At 50.0% G+C, this 14,825-nt stretch overlaps 1 protein-coding gene across 4 annotated transcripts in view; it reads left to right on the forward strand.

Moving 5' to 3' along the window:
- The window catches only part of Ubac2 (UBA domain containing 2), a 175,748-nt gene that overhangs the window by 135,407 nt on the left and 25,516 nt on the right, over nt 1–14,825 (forward strand). The gene's annotated exons all lie outside the window — the stretch shown is intronic.

Genomic DNA, 14,825 nt, shown 5'->3' on the forward strand with positions numbered 1-14,825 from the left:
TGGTCAGAATGGATGTTCTTATTCTTAGCCTTATTTCTGAGAGAAACACCAACCTAGTTACAAGATAGGATATTTATCAGTGTTTATAATCTTGTCAAAGCCACAGCGTCTTCCTGTTCAAAGTGCTAGTCATGTGCCATGGACGACGAGCTTCATGGTTTTCCTTGATTAAAGTGAATACAAAGATAAGGAAACTCTAAGGGAACAACCAATGATTACATCATATGAATGCTGTGTTTTCGTAGATGTGCCATTAGTAACCAGTTACCTACAAATACCACACCAGCCAAAACTCTGACCCAACACTTGTCTTTCAAGGGGGCGACAAGGAACGGGGAGGGTGCTCTATACCTAGCTAAAACTTCTGGCACATTCTTCCTTGGACACTTCTGTGACCCAGCACAGGGAGAGTTCATCACTTCCTGCCTCCTTCTCCTCCATCTCCTGGGGTGGTGAGAGATGCAGGATTCTCTCCTACCTTCTTCCCAGGTGTTAAGAGGTGGAGCTTCAGGTCTCATTGGCCTAGAGAACTGAAGTCTTGTCTGATGTCTTTGTACTGCTGTTGGGAATGTGGGTTTCAGAGTTTCTATTTTGGATGAAAGTATCTGATAGAAGAGAGAGAAGCCAAAGTTGTTCCTTACAGACCTGTTTGACTTTGGAGCATATGGTTCAGATATATGACATGTTCAAGGACAGCTGTCACAAGCTTCCGTAGAAAGCTCAGAGATGGGACTGGAAACAACTCTGTGTACCTGCGAACAAAGAGCAAGGAGCTACACGAGAAGGGTTCCATCTATAGTCAACACCGGCTGAAGTGAAGCCTTGTGGTTGACAGGGGGCAGTTGAGCCACAAGACCCTTGGGGAAGAGTGAATGGACGGGACGTGGTGGAGTGGCGGTAGAGAGCCCAGCAGGTCTGTCTGCTCAGATTCTTCTTGGTCTTTGTAGCTTCCTCCCCTCCTGAGTACAGGACAGAACCCTCTTAAGGTAAGTTTTTATGGAGAAAGGGAGAAAATTGATAGGTTCTGTGGTGTACTTTGGGAGGGGGGGTTTCCAGTTTCTGTGACCTGCCTTGGGGAAAAGGAATCCTAGTTTCTGGGACTTACTCCAGCATGGGATGGTAGGAAAAGGCTACTGAGACCTTCAGTTCAAAGAATCCAACAACAAATCAAGATGCCAGGCTTGGGGTGTTCTGTTCTGAGCCCTAACCCTCCTCTCATAAGGAAACCATTACTTTTGGGTTATGCCCCACCTATGACCTCCCTTGACCTTAATTAACCGCTAAAGACCCAGTGTTTAAAGGGAGTCATGCTGAGGCAGTAGGTCTTCAACACAGAGTCATGGCTCCAGATAGTCAGTGCCCAGCGTTGGCACTAAATGGTCATTTTTTTTCTTGAGGGTGGTGTTCCAGGCTCATTGCTGTCTGCTGATGACAGATTAGATATTCTGTGAGGGCAGGAGTTAGATCCTCCTGGGCACATGAGGCCCATGTTTAACCTCTGTCCCTGTCACCATGGCTACTCTTGCTGTGCCAGTACTGAGGTGGGCGTCATTCTGCCTGCCTCCTGCTTGGTGCCTTTTTTGTGATGGATGTCTGTGGTAGGAATTAACCTGGAAAACAAACAAAAACAAAAACGAATCCAGCATACTTCCCAAGCGTTCCTTTAGCTGTGTTTACTTGACTGCCCTCAGGTTTCCTTGGCCCTTACTTTCCAGTTTCCTGGCTGACCTGCCCACTGAATTTGTTACCCGAAGGCCACTTCTCTTTATGCTAAGTGGGTGACTGAGGGCATTAGCCAGCTCATTCCACAGGAGGAGTTCCCTTCTGTCTTTCGGGGATCCACCCTGCACAGTGCCAGAGAAGAACTGCGAGGGCTTTCAAGAGCCTATCCATGAACCACATTTGGCTATGTCCTTTCTTACTTGTGGCAGGTGCGAGCTAGGGAGAGGTTTTTGGTGCAGCAGAGGTGGTTGGCATGCTGTCTGTCTGGTGCGTCTGCCTTTGTAGCTCCCTTGTGCCTTCTGGCCCTGCTCATGCTGACCCCATGTGCACCATTTCCATCTGGCAGTGAGTGTCTGCTGGGCCCCCAGAACCTGCAAACTGATGGGTCGCCACTGCACACACCGAAGTCTCTTTGGCACTTTCTGGTATCGTATAGCTTTTTGTCGGAAAGTAATTCTCTGAAGTTCATATATTCCCTGCCTGGGACTCCAGGAGCCAATATGTTCTCTATGGTTGGCTTTAAATGCCACAGTGTCTTTGTCCAGCGCAAACACTCTGACTACCACACAGTCTTGTCCAGTGAGTGAGACAACAAACCTCTTGTCCTCCCTGAGAATATGTTCCCACTGGCATTGGGAAAGGTACTGGCTCTGTCTGTGGCTCTGTGCACTGTGTGCCATGTCCCTCTCTCTACTCTCAGACGTTGGTCTTCCCTCCAGGGGCCTAAGGTTCAGAGCAGCAAAGCAGCCCTGAAGTCTCCGTGGGACTTTTCTGGACAGCAAAGAGCATCTACCCTTAAGTTCTCTAGGTTTAGTTTCCTAAACTTCTTCACCATAGCCTGCTGGACTTCTCCATGGGGCTGTTTGACCCCTTGTCTTTGTGCATGGCAGATCAGTACACAGAGAAATCCCCTGCCTGTTAAACCGCTGCGCGGAAGAGACTCCCCTGTTTCGGGGAGTGTGAGAGAGAGTGTGTGTCCATAGGCCCCTGCCTCCTTTAGTCACACCTCCTTCCCACAGTGCACCACAATCCTTGCTAAGCCATTGCCTCCCACAGCCACCCAGCTGTACTGCATAGAAAGAATTGTGTTTGTCATTGGTTTTTTGCCTGCCTCATTTCCATTCACTCTGCAGTGACTTTCCTGGCAAGTAACATGTCTCTGGGAAGAGACTCCCACTGGGGTCCTGAGTTTCTTTGCCTAAAACTTAGCCCAGCTCTCACTAGGGACTGGCTTACCTATCCCTGCCAGTGTGACAGGGTGCAGAGAGGATGTTATCTGCTTCCCCGAAACATGGATAATACTGGCACCAAGAGGAACTTAGCAACTATTTGGGGAACTAATGAGTAAATGTGTGTGCCGTAAATATTGATGGGTTACCTCGAATACTGATGCCCACTGAATACAGCCGAGCAGTCAGGGTTGAAAAAAGATGCACGGATATCCTGTGAGGACGAGCTGAAAACAAGTCATGACAGACAGACCAAGCCCACGTTTAGGCTCACCGAGAAAAGAAACTGGAGCGGCCAGGAAGAAAGCAGGAAGTTCAGGAACAGGGTAGCCGGGAGAGGAACTGTTCCAGGAAGGACAGGTGCTTCCCCTGGCAGGATGCTGGGAAGTACTCCATGAGCCGGGGCCTTGGCGCCAGATAGCCCATGCTCACATGTACACAGTGACATCATGCTCCTGCACACACTGCTCGGTGGCGGCGGTGCAGCTCTTGCAGATTCTGCAGTCTGGAGAATAGTGACCCATGTGATGTCTCTGTGGGACCTTCCTCGTCTGGCGTTGGGGACCATTGTGTGAACAGAGTCAGTACACAGGGAACCTTATAGTCATAAAGCCGAGTCGTGTGGTAACGAGCAGGTGTGCTGTGACCTCCCGTGGGTCTTTCTGGGCACTTCTTCAAGTAGTTATGACCCTTGCTGCATGGGCTAGTTGAGTTGAAAGCTGGCCCTCCTGCTGCTTCACGTGTCTGTGCTCTGTGTCTCACATCTGTAGATTGATTCAGGGCAGCATGGAGGGCAGCTGGTCAGGCACAGGAACTCTGTTCTCCTGGCCTCTTGCATTGTGCTTGTGTCTCTGTGCTGACACTGTTGCTGGCTCCAGGAGGTCACAGTCACTTTACTATTGCATATGGCTTGCTGCCGCCAGGGCCAGTGTTTAACTTTTCATAGGCTCATGTTGGTTTGTTTTGTTTTGTTTTATTTTGTTTTGTTTGTTTATTTGTTTTTTGAGACAGGGTCTCACTGTGTAACTCTGGCTATTCTGGAACTCACTACATAAAGCATGCTGACCACAAACTCATAGAAATCTGGCCACTCTCCAATCCTTGGGTTAAGGCTGTGTGCCACCATGCCAGCTTCAGGCTCATGTATTAGTCCCCACTGGGACATGAGCTTTTGAACTACGAGCTTCACTCATTTTGTCTCTTTGGACTCCAGTGTAGTGCACCGCCTGTGAGTGTGCAGAACTGCCTGACTTTCCTCCCGAAGTTTGCAGCTGCTGAAGATGAAGCAGTGGCAGGTGCCGGGTTCCTGGTAGACCAGAGCAGCCCCGAGGCGCAGCTGCCTTGCACAGTCTAGTGTGCTCCAAGAAACCTTGAAGAAGTCATCAGTCAGGGTGCAAGGGCCCCAGAGAAAAAGACTGGGGTCCCCAGACAGTTGTGGAGACAGCAGGGAGTTGCGTCTGCTGAAGAACTGACAATACTATAAGGAGGTAACAGTGACAGATAAGGTGTGGCCAACCAAACCTGTAATGCCAGCACTCCAGAGGACAGTCACAAGTGACAAGCTACCCTGGCTGTCAAGTGACAACCTGTTCAAACAGGGGAAGGAAGGGAGGGTAAAACAACACAGAGCTCGGTGTCCACTGTGCGTTGTTAGTGAGATGACTGCTGCAGTGAGCTCAGTGTCCACTGTGTGTTGTTAGTGAGATGACAGCTGCAGTGAGCTCGGTGTCCACTGTGTGTGTTGTTAGTGAGATGACTGCTGCAGTGAGCTCGGTGTCCACTGTGCGTTGTTAGTGAGATGACAGCTGCAGTGAGCTCGGTGTCCACTGTGTGTGTTGTTAGTGAGATGACAGCTGCAGTGAGCTCAGTGTCCACTGTGTGTTGTTAGTGAGATGACAGCTGCAGTGAGCTCGGTGTCCACTGTGCATTGTTAGTGAGATGACTGCTGCAGTGAACTCGGTGTCCACTGTGCGTGTTGTTAGTGAGATGACTGCTGCAGTGAGCTCGGTGTCCACTGTGTGTGTTGTTAGTGAGATGACTGCTGCAGTGAGCTCGGTGTCCACTGTGTGTGTTGTTAGTGAGATGACTGCTGCAGTGAGCTCGGTGTCCACTGTGCGTGTTGTTAGTGAGATGACAGCTGCAGTGAGCTCGGTGTCCACTGTGCATTGTTAGTGAGATGACTGCTGCAGTGAGCTCCGTGTCCACTGTGCGTGTTGTTAGTGAGATGACTGCTGCAGTGAGCTCGGTGTCCACTGTGTGTGTTGTTAGTGAGATGACTGCTGCAGTGAGCTCAGTGTCCACTGTGCGTTGTTAGTGAGATGACAGCTGCAGTGAGCTCGGTGTCCACTGTGTGTGTTGTTAGTGAGATGACAGCTATAGTGAGCTCAGTGTCCACTGTGTGTTGTTAGTGAGATGACAGCTGCAGTGAGCTCGGTGTCCACTGTGTGTGTTGTTAGTGAGATGACAGCTGCAGTGAGCTCGGTGTCCACTGTGCGTTGTTAGTGAGATGACAGCTGCAGTGAGCTCGGTGTCCACTGTGTGTGTTGTTAGTGAGATGACAGCTGCAGCGAGCTCAGTGTCCACTGTGTGTTGTTAGTGAGATGACAGCTGCAGTGAGCTCGGTGTCCACTGTGCATTGTTAGTGAGATGACTGCTGCAGTGAGCTCGGTGTCCACTGTGCGTGTTGTTAGTGAGATGACTGCTGCAGTGAGCTCGGTGTCCACTGTGTGTGTTGTTAGTGAGATGACTGCTGCAGTGAGCTCGGTGTCCACTGTGCGTGTTGTTAGTGAGATGACTGCTGCAGTGAGCTCGGTGTCCACTGTGCGTGTTGTTAGTGAGATGACAGCTGCAGTGAGCTCGGTGTCCACTGTGCATTGTTAGTGAGATGACTGCTGCAGTGAGCTCGGTGTCCACTGTGCATTGTTAGTGAGATGACAACTGCAGTGAGCTTGGTGTCCACTGTGCGTGTTGTTAGTGAGATGACTGCTGCAGTGAGCTCCGTGTCCACTGTGTGTGTTGTTAGTGAGATGACTGCTGCAGTGAGCTCGGTGTCCACTGTGCGTGTTGTTAGTGAGATGACAGCTGCAGTGAGCTCAGTGTCCACTGTGCATTGTTAGTGAGATGACTGCTGCAGTGAGCTCGGTGTCCACTGTGCATTGTTAGTGAGATGACAACTGCAGTGAGCTCGGTGTCCACTGTGCGTGTTGTTAGTGAGATGACTGCTGCAGTGAGCTCGGTGTCCACTGTGTGTGTTGTTAGTGAGATGACTGCTGCAGTGAGCTCGGTGTCCACTGTGCGTTGTTAGTGAGATGACTGCTGCAGTGAGCTCGGTGTCCACTGTGCGTGTTGTTAGTGAGATGACAGCTGCAGTGAGCTCGGTGTCCACTGTGCGTGTTGTTAGTGAGATGACAGCTGCAGTGAGCTCGGTGTCCACTGTGTGTGTTGTTAGTGAGATGACTGCTGCAGTGAGCTCGGTGTCCACTGTGCGTGTTGTTAGTGAGATGACAGCTGCAGTGAGCTCGGTGTCCACTGTGCGTTGTTAGTGAGATGACTGCTGCAGCGAGCTCGGTGTCCACTGTGTGTGTTGTTAGTGAGATGACAGCTGCAGTGAGCTCAGTGTCCACTGTGCATTGTTAGTGAGATGACAACTGCAGTGAGCTCGGTGTCCACTGTGCGTGTTGTTAGTGAGATGACAGCTGCAGTGAGCTCGGTGTCCACTGTGCATTGTTAGTGAGATGACAACTGCAGTGAGCTCGGTTTCCACTGTGCGTGTTGTTAGTGAGATGACTGCTGCAGTGAGCTCCGTGTCCACTGTGTGTGTTGTTAGTGAGATGACTGCTGCAGTGAGCTCGGTGTCCACTGTGTGTGTTGTTAGTGAGATGACAGCTGCAGTGAGCTCGGTGTCCACTGTGTGTGTTGTTAGTGAGATGACAGCTGCAGTGAGCTCGGTGTCCACTGTGTGTGTTGTTAGTGAGATGACTGCTGCAGTGAGCTCGGTGTCCACTGTGCATTGTTAGTGAGATGACAACTGCAGTGAGCTCGGTGTCCACTGTGCGTGTTGTTAGTGAGATGACTGCTGCAGTGAGCTCGGTGTCCACTGTGTGTGTTGTTAGTGAGATGACAGCTGCAGTGAGCTCAGTGTCCACTGTGTGTTGTTAGTGAGATGACTGCTGCAGTGAGCTCGGTGTCCACTGTGCGTGTTGTTAGTGAGATGACTGCTGCAGTGAGCTCGGTGTCCACTGTGCGTTGTTAGTGAGATGACTGCTGCAGTGAGCTCGGTGTCCACTGTGTGTGTTGTTAGTGAGATGACAGCTGCAGTGAGATCGGTGTCCACTGTGCACGTTGTTAGTGAGATGACAGCTGCAGTGAGCTTGGTGGCCACTGTGCGTTGTTAGTGAGATGACTGCTGCAGTGAGCTCGGTGTCCACTGTGTGTGTTGTTAGTGAGATGACAGCTGCAGTGAGCTCAGTGTCCACTGTGTGTTGTTAGTGAGATGACAGCTGCAGTGAGCTCGGTGTCCACTGTGCGTGTTGTTAGTGAGATGACAGCTGCAGTGAGCTCGGTGTCCACTGTGTGTGTTGTTAGTGAGATGACAGCTGCAGTGAGATCGGTGTCCACTGTGCACGTTGTTAGTGAGATGACAGCTGCAGTGAGCTTGGTGGCCACTGTGCGTTGTTAGTGAGATGACTGCTGCAGTGAGCTCGGTGTCCACTGTGCGTGTTGTTAGTGAGATGACAGCTGCAGTGAGCTTGGTGGCCACTGTGCGTTGTTAGTGAGATGACAGCTGCAGTGAGATCGGTGTCCACTGTGCACGTTGTTAGTGAGATGACAGCTGCAGTGAGCTTGGTGGCCACTGTGCGTTGTTAGTGAGATGACTGCTGCAGTGAGCTCGGTGTCCACTGTGCGTGTTGTTAGTGAGATGACAGCTGCAGTGAGCTCAGTGTCCACTGTGTGTTGTTAGTGAGATGACAGCTGCAGTGAGCTCGGTGTCCACTGTGCGTGTTGTTAGTGAGATGACAGCTGCAGTGAGCTCGGTGTCCACTGTGTGTGTTGTTAGTGAGATGACAGCTGCAGTGAGATCGGTGTCCACTGTGCACGTTGTTAGTGAGATGACAGCTGCAGTGAGCTTGGTGGCCACTGTGCGTTGTTAGTGAGATGACTGCTGCAGTGAGCTCGGTGGCCACTGTGCGTGTTGTTAGTGAGATGACAGCTGCAGTGAGCTCAGTGTCCACTGTGTGTTGTTAGTGAGATGACAGCTGCAGTGAGCTCGGTGTCCACTGTGCGTGTTGTTAGTGAGATGACAGCTGCAGTGAGCTCGGTGTCCACTGTGCGTGTTGTTAGTGAGATGACAGCTGCAGTGAGCTCAGTGTCCTCTGTGTGTTGTTAGTGAGATGACAGCTGCAGTGAGCTCGGTGTCCACTGTGCGTTGTTAGTGAGATGACAGCTGCAGTGAGCTCGGTGTCCACTGTGCGTGTTGTTAGTGAGATGACTGCTGCAGTGAGCTCGGTGTCCACTGTGCGTTGTTAGTGAGATGACAGCTGCAGTGAGCTCGGTGTCCACTGTGCGTTGTTAGTGAGATGACAGCTGCAGTGAGCTCGGTGTCCACTGTGCATGTTGTTAGTGTGATGACTGCTGCAGTGAGCTCGGTGTCCACTGTGCGTGTTGTTAGTGAGATGACTGCTGCAGTGAGCTCAGTGTCCACTGTGCGTGTTGTTAGTGAGATGACTGCTGCAGTGAGCTCGGTGTCCACTGTGCGTGTTGTTAGTGAGATGACTGCTGCAGTGAGCTCGGTGTCCACTGTGCGTGTTGTTAGTGAGATGACTGATGCAATGAGCTTGGTGTCCACTGTGCGTGTTGTTAGTGAGATGACAGCTGCAGTGAGCTCCGTGTCTACTGTGTGTGTTGTTAGTGAGATGACTGCTGCAATGAGCTCAGTGTCCACTGTGCGTTGTTAGTGAGATGACAGCTGCAGTGAGCTCAGTGTCTACTGTGTGTGTTGTTAGTGAGATGACAGCTGCAGTGAGCTCGGTGTCCACTGTGCACGTTGTTAGTGAGATGACTGCTGCAATGAGCTTTGGTGTCCACTGTGTGTGTTGTTAGTGAGATGACAACTGCAGTGAGCTCGGTGTCCACTGTGCGTGTTGTTAGTGAGATGACAGCTGCAGTGAGCTCAGTGTCCACTGTGTGTGTTGTTAGTGAGATGACTGCTGCAGTGAGCTCGGTGTCCACTGTGTGTTGTTAGTGAGATGACAGCTGCAGTGAGCTCGGTGTCCACTGTGCGTGTTGTTAGTGAGATGACAGCTGCAGTGAGCTCGGTGTCCACTGTGCGTTGTTAGTGAGATGACTGCTGCAGTGAGCTTGGTGTCCACTGTGCGTTGTTAGTGAGATGACAGCTGCAGTGAGCTCGGTGTCCACTGTGTGTGTTGTTAGTGAGATGACTGCTGCAGTGAGCTCGGTGTCCACTGTGTGTTGTTAGTGAGATGACAGCTGCAGTGAGCTCGGTGTCCACTGTGTGTGTTGTTAGTGAGATGACTGCTGCAGTGAGCTCGGTGTATTGCGTAGCTTCTACAGAATCGCGAGCATGGACGTTCCTGGAGGGCAGCAGTGTAGAGGCCCTCACGCTCCCGTGTGTTGTGCTGTGCGTCTCTTCCATCTGGCTGTTCATCTGTGTCCTTCATGACAAATGGGTAAATATCAGTGTTTCTCTGAGTTTCCCTGAGCCAATTCAGCAAATTTATCAACCTAGAGGAGGGAGTCGTGGGGCTTGATTGCTCGGCAGCCAATTAGAGTTACAGGTACAATGCAGGCTTCAGTGTGGCATCATCTCAGGTTGGGGCAGTGTAGTGTGGCTGATTTTCTGTTGGACTGCAAGTAGTGTCTCCTGGAGAGTGGCTTCGGGTGTGAGGAAGCCCCTTCCCCTCCTCAGTGCATCTGTCATGGAAAGTGTTGTGTTGACTGGTGTGAACATGGTAAGGCCAATACAGTTTGCAGTTTTTCTTAGTAACCCATATGCTCACAGTATGATGCATGATCATAAAATGAAAAGAAAGTTAGCGTTTGGGGAGACAGCTCTGGGTAGATGGGGTGATCGGCACACAGTCTAATGGTTGTCCTGGGGATCAAGGACAGCCGAAGAGTCTTCGGTGTGTCAGATCTCTGGAGCTTTAGTGACTGTCATCAAGTGCCTCCCAGGAAGTCTGGGAACATAGTGCAGACTTGGGAGCTAGCCTGTTACTCCTAAAGCTGTAACTTCTAGGACAAAACTGAGCTTGGTATCACCTGTGGGCAGCTCAGAGCAGAACAGTCTTACGGCGCTACATAATAGCTTCCGTTTGCCTCTTGCTTCTTAGCCGTCAATGCTGACTGCATGGCCTTTCCCCTGAAGTGTGTGATGCCTGCCCAAGAGGCTTGCAGCCAGCACCTTTGAGCTCTGTTTTTCACAGAAAACCTGAATTCTTTGCTCTGTGCTCACTCACTTGTGTGAACTGTATTTCTGTTCACTGGTGATCCCATGGAGCACAGCACACACTTGAGGATGAACCTTACCCTAAGGTGTTCCATAGGGGCAGGGTTAAGGCGAAGCCTGCCATGCATGCACAGTGCTTGGTTTAAGCCTGCTGGGAAACTTGCCAACACACAGTAGGGCCACTGGTGACATGAATTGGGCTGCCCAGTGCTTCCTGGTTGCCCTTTGCCTGTTTTGGTAATAAGTAGTCTATATTCATGCCAGGACAGGTGTTAATGCTCCCTCAAGCATCTAACCGCCGTTCACACATGCAGTGCTGGGTTGAACGCATTCATTCTCTCACCCACCCCAAGTAAAATTTTGTGGCTGTGAAAATTGTTTCTCTCCTCACCCACCCTCGGTAAGCGTTGTCAGGTGCCACCCAACCTGCTTCATGACTCATACCTGCCTTGCACAGTGTGACAGTTCTTTCATCAATCAAGTGTCTCTTATTTAATAGATATTTCTGGTGTGTGGAAAGTATTCTGTTGAGTAATTCACCCACCTGAAGTGTGCAAGTCACTAATTTTTATTTGCAGAATTATGCAATCTTACCACAAGCAGTTGTAAAACATTGTTAGCATCCAGATAGAAATTCTGTGTCCAGAGCAGTGGACACCTGCTACATGTGTGACATGAAGGCAGAAGAGTGCAGGAGTTGTGGGGAAGAGGAGGCCAGAAAGAGGGGTAGGATAGAGGGGATGGGAACTAAGAACAAAGCAGTGTGAGTGTGTGTGGGTGTGTGTGTGTGTGCATGCACGCGTGTGTATGCACAGAAATCCATACGAAACTCCCCAAATCTGCTTGTCTTCCAAGCCCACTTTCTGTTTACATATTTGCTTCATGAGGTGTCTGTGACTGGAGTTTACACTAGCTGATGTCTGACTGCCTTCTTTAACTTGGCATCCCATTATTAGGGTTCCCCTGTGTTGCAGCACATACATGATTTTCCCATGTTTTAGAGAGCAAGGCCATGGAGTACAGGTTGAGTGCTGGCAGCACATACATGATTTTCCCATGTTTTAGAGGGCAAGGCCATGGAGTACAGCTTGCGTGCTGGCAGCACATACATGATTTTCCCGTGTTTTAGAGAGCAAGGCCATGGAGTACAGGTTGAGTGCTGGCAGCACATACATGATTTTCCCATGTTTTAGAGAGCAAGGCCATGGAGTACAGCTTGAGTGCTGGCAGCACATACATGATTTTCCCATGTTTTAGAGGGCAAGGCCATGGAGTACAGCTTGCGTGCTGGCAGCACATACATGATTTTCCCGTGTTTTAGAGAGCAAGGCCATGGATTACAGCTTGCGTGCTGGCAGGTGCCACCCGCTTTGTTCCTCCTGAGCATCTTTTGCACAGTGTGCAGAGCCAGGTTCCGGGGAGCTGTGAACAGGCGCTGTCCTGACCTTGGTGTGACAGGACAATCAGCTGTCGTGATAGCTCTCCTAGGAAAAGTGCAGTCATCGGGCCAAGGCGGCAGTGGCACCTCCACCTATGAGGACATCTCAAGGCACCCTGAGGCCCAGAGGGATGGTGATGCCACGCAGGCTGGCACACGCTCATCTCTGCACTTGGCTGTGCTCTTTCACTTTTGATGTGATTTGATTTGGAGAACAATTCTCATCAAATTACTGTGCTTCTTTGTCAACAAAGTCTAACCGGCTAGAGCCGGTTCCTTTATGACTCCTCTCTGTGAGTGTGTCGTGTCAGATGTGGGATAAGTCACTAGAGCCGAGTTGATAAAAATCTGCAATTAAGTCAAAAGGAGATGCACACATTCTGTTCTCAGTGAGGCTGAGGCCCAAAGCTGCTGATCTCCACCTGCGCCTCCTGCGAGATGGCTGCTGGGTCTTCATGCCTTGTCACTGCTCTTGCTGACCTTTCTGATGAAATTCAGCCCAGAAAGATAGGATCAGTCGAATTGTAGCACTTTTCCAAACCTGAGTCACTAAGTGACAGTCTGAGAGTCATTTCTGTTTTCCATTCTGTTCTGGTGTCTTCGTGAGAAAGACGAGCATTGTATAGTCTCATGGTGTTTGAGATAGGTAAGTGACGATAATTCTCTTTGAAGGCACAAAAGTTGTAAACAACTCTAATTCTCTGTTGGATTATTCTTCCTCAGCTCACTCTTTAAAACCCTAAGCAAGTGTAGAGATGGAACATGAAAGCATCACATTAAATGTGGGGAGACTAGTGTGATCACCCCTTCTCTCCAGCCAAGAGCCCATCTCACTGGTTTCAGAGACAGAATGTACTGTATTCTGTAATTCCTTCATCTTGAGAAGCCTGAGATTTCCCTTTGCAGAAATTGTAACATGGGTTGGCCAACCAAGGTTTGCTGAGGTCTTCCTGATGAGGTGATGGACCTGTGTGTGAGTATGTTGCCCTTTCCAGATCATGTGCCCATGTCTGTGGTTCAGCACACCACTTAAATGAGAGAGAAACTATGTATTCCACTCCCTTCTCCATCTGCCTTCCTTGGGAGCACATGACCCACTGCTCTGACTCTTGAAGGATGATCATCAAGGAGCTTGTGTCTCTCTGCGGATCCCTCATGGGTTCATGCTAGCAAAAGAGCTCAGGAGAGGGAGACAGAGAGGACATGTCCACTGTGTGCCCAGGAGCAGCTGTGCCTACAGCTCCTGCCCCACAGTGAAGGCTCTTTCAGAAAGAAAACTGCTCAGCTTCCAAGCTGCTCATTAGTGTCTAGGGAAGAAGAAGCATTCAGTCAGCGTTAAGAATCATCTAGCTCAGCTTGCTATTGCACACATGTGGAAACCCAACTCTGGGTTTTATTCTGTGTGCATTGGTACCATAGAGCCTGGCCATTGAGGGAGATGAAGGAGAACTCTGGTGAAGGAAGCTGATATAGACATCAAAGAAGAATTGGACCTGCATAGAAAAGGGGGAGCCCATTCCAGGGGGTCAGACCATTTGAGTAACACCAGACTGCATGAAGAAAGCATACCCTAAGTGAGAAAAGTTCTGGGAAGAGGTAAGAAATACTTTAGGGTGCCATTAAAATAGGACAGATGTTTCAGATGTCGTGATGGAGGTTTTCCGTTGTGGTGCTGCTGAGGGAGGCTTGGAGCAGGGTCGCCCATAGTTGTGTGCAGATTAGCCTGGAGAAAGTGTGAATAGCAGCCTTGTCATCAAGAAGCCACCAGTATAATCTCAGAGTGGGACAACAAAGACCTAGGTGGTGGCAGACCGCCCCTAAGGAGGAATGAGGTGCAAAGCAGAGTGAGTCGTGAAGAGCCTGGATTGCAGGAGAGCTTGGCTGCCATTAGAGTGGAGACTGGATGCTCACCCTGTGGGCAGTGCGAACTGACTGCTGAAGACGTGGGAACGGATGGCAGGCATCTCAGGGAGGAGACGTAAGAAGAAAGGGAAATCTTGAGTCATTCTCTGTCACTTTTGACAGTGTCACCTTTCTTTCTGTCAGAACATGTACCAGTTACAAGTACCAGAGGTAATTCTAGTGTTGCTTTAACGTTTAATAACTTTTGTGTAGAACTAAAGTTAGGCAGGAAAAAAATAACCAAAAACTTGGCAGAGGAAGGAATGAAAGGAGGAGAATGAGGTGCCGTGCGGGAGTGGACTTCGTCCGTGCTCAACAACATGCCTCATTTCCTGTTGTTTTAGGAAAGCATGTGTGGGACCTCACCTTGTACACCCTACACTTGTGTGTGGTGCTCATGAGTACTGAAGTCAAATCAGTCACGAGGGTAAAGAAGCAGTGTAATCTACACAACACACATACATCATACCACTTATACACAGCACTGCACCACCTCCATGGTGACCAAAACAAACAAGTGAGAAAGCACATTTTCTGTGTGGCATGGTCTTCAGGTACCCAGTAGCATCCTCGGTCATCACAACCTCCTAAAAGGGGGCCTGTATTCACAGGAGCCCACAGACAAGTGTCCAAAGCCTTTGGCCAAGGAACCAAGGAAGCTGAAACTGAATCCTCCCACTCTTCTTCCAGAGTGCCCCTGTCTCCCCTGGGGCTCCTCACATGGGATTTACTAGGTCTCCTGCTTACTGAATCAAAGAGAAAATACTCATGATGGAGTTTGCAGCTGATGGTGACGCTGATATGACCCGTTGTTAACCCAGGGTGAAAGTGGTTCTGTATCTCAGGAGAGAGCACCACGATGGGTGTCTCCATTCGCTTAGGAGAAATGTCATCATTGAGAATGAACAGACCCGGGCTGGAGAGACGGCTCAGTGGTTAAGAGCACTGACTGCTCTTCCAGAGGTCCTGAGTTCAATTCCCAGCAACCACATGGTGGCTCACAACCATCCGCTATGAGATCTGCTGACCTCTTCTGGTGTGCAGATATACATGGAAGCAGAATGTTGTA

This window comes from Cricetulus griseus (assembly GCF_003668045.3).
Source record: "Cricetulus griseus strain 17A/GY chromosome 1 unlocalized genomic scaffold, alternate assembly CriGri-PICRH-1.0 chr1_1, whole genome shotgun sequence".
Classification (NCBI taxonomy): Eukaryota; Metazoa; Chordata; class Mammalia; order Rodentia; family Cricetidae; genus Cricetulus; species Cricetulus griseus.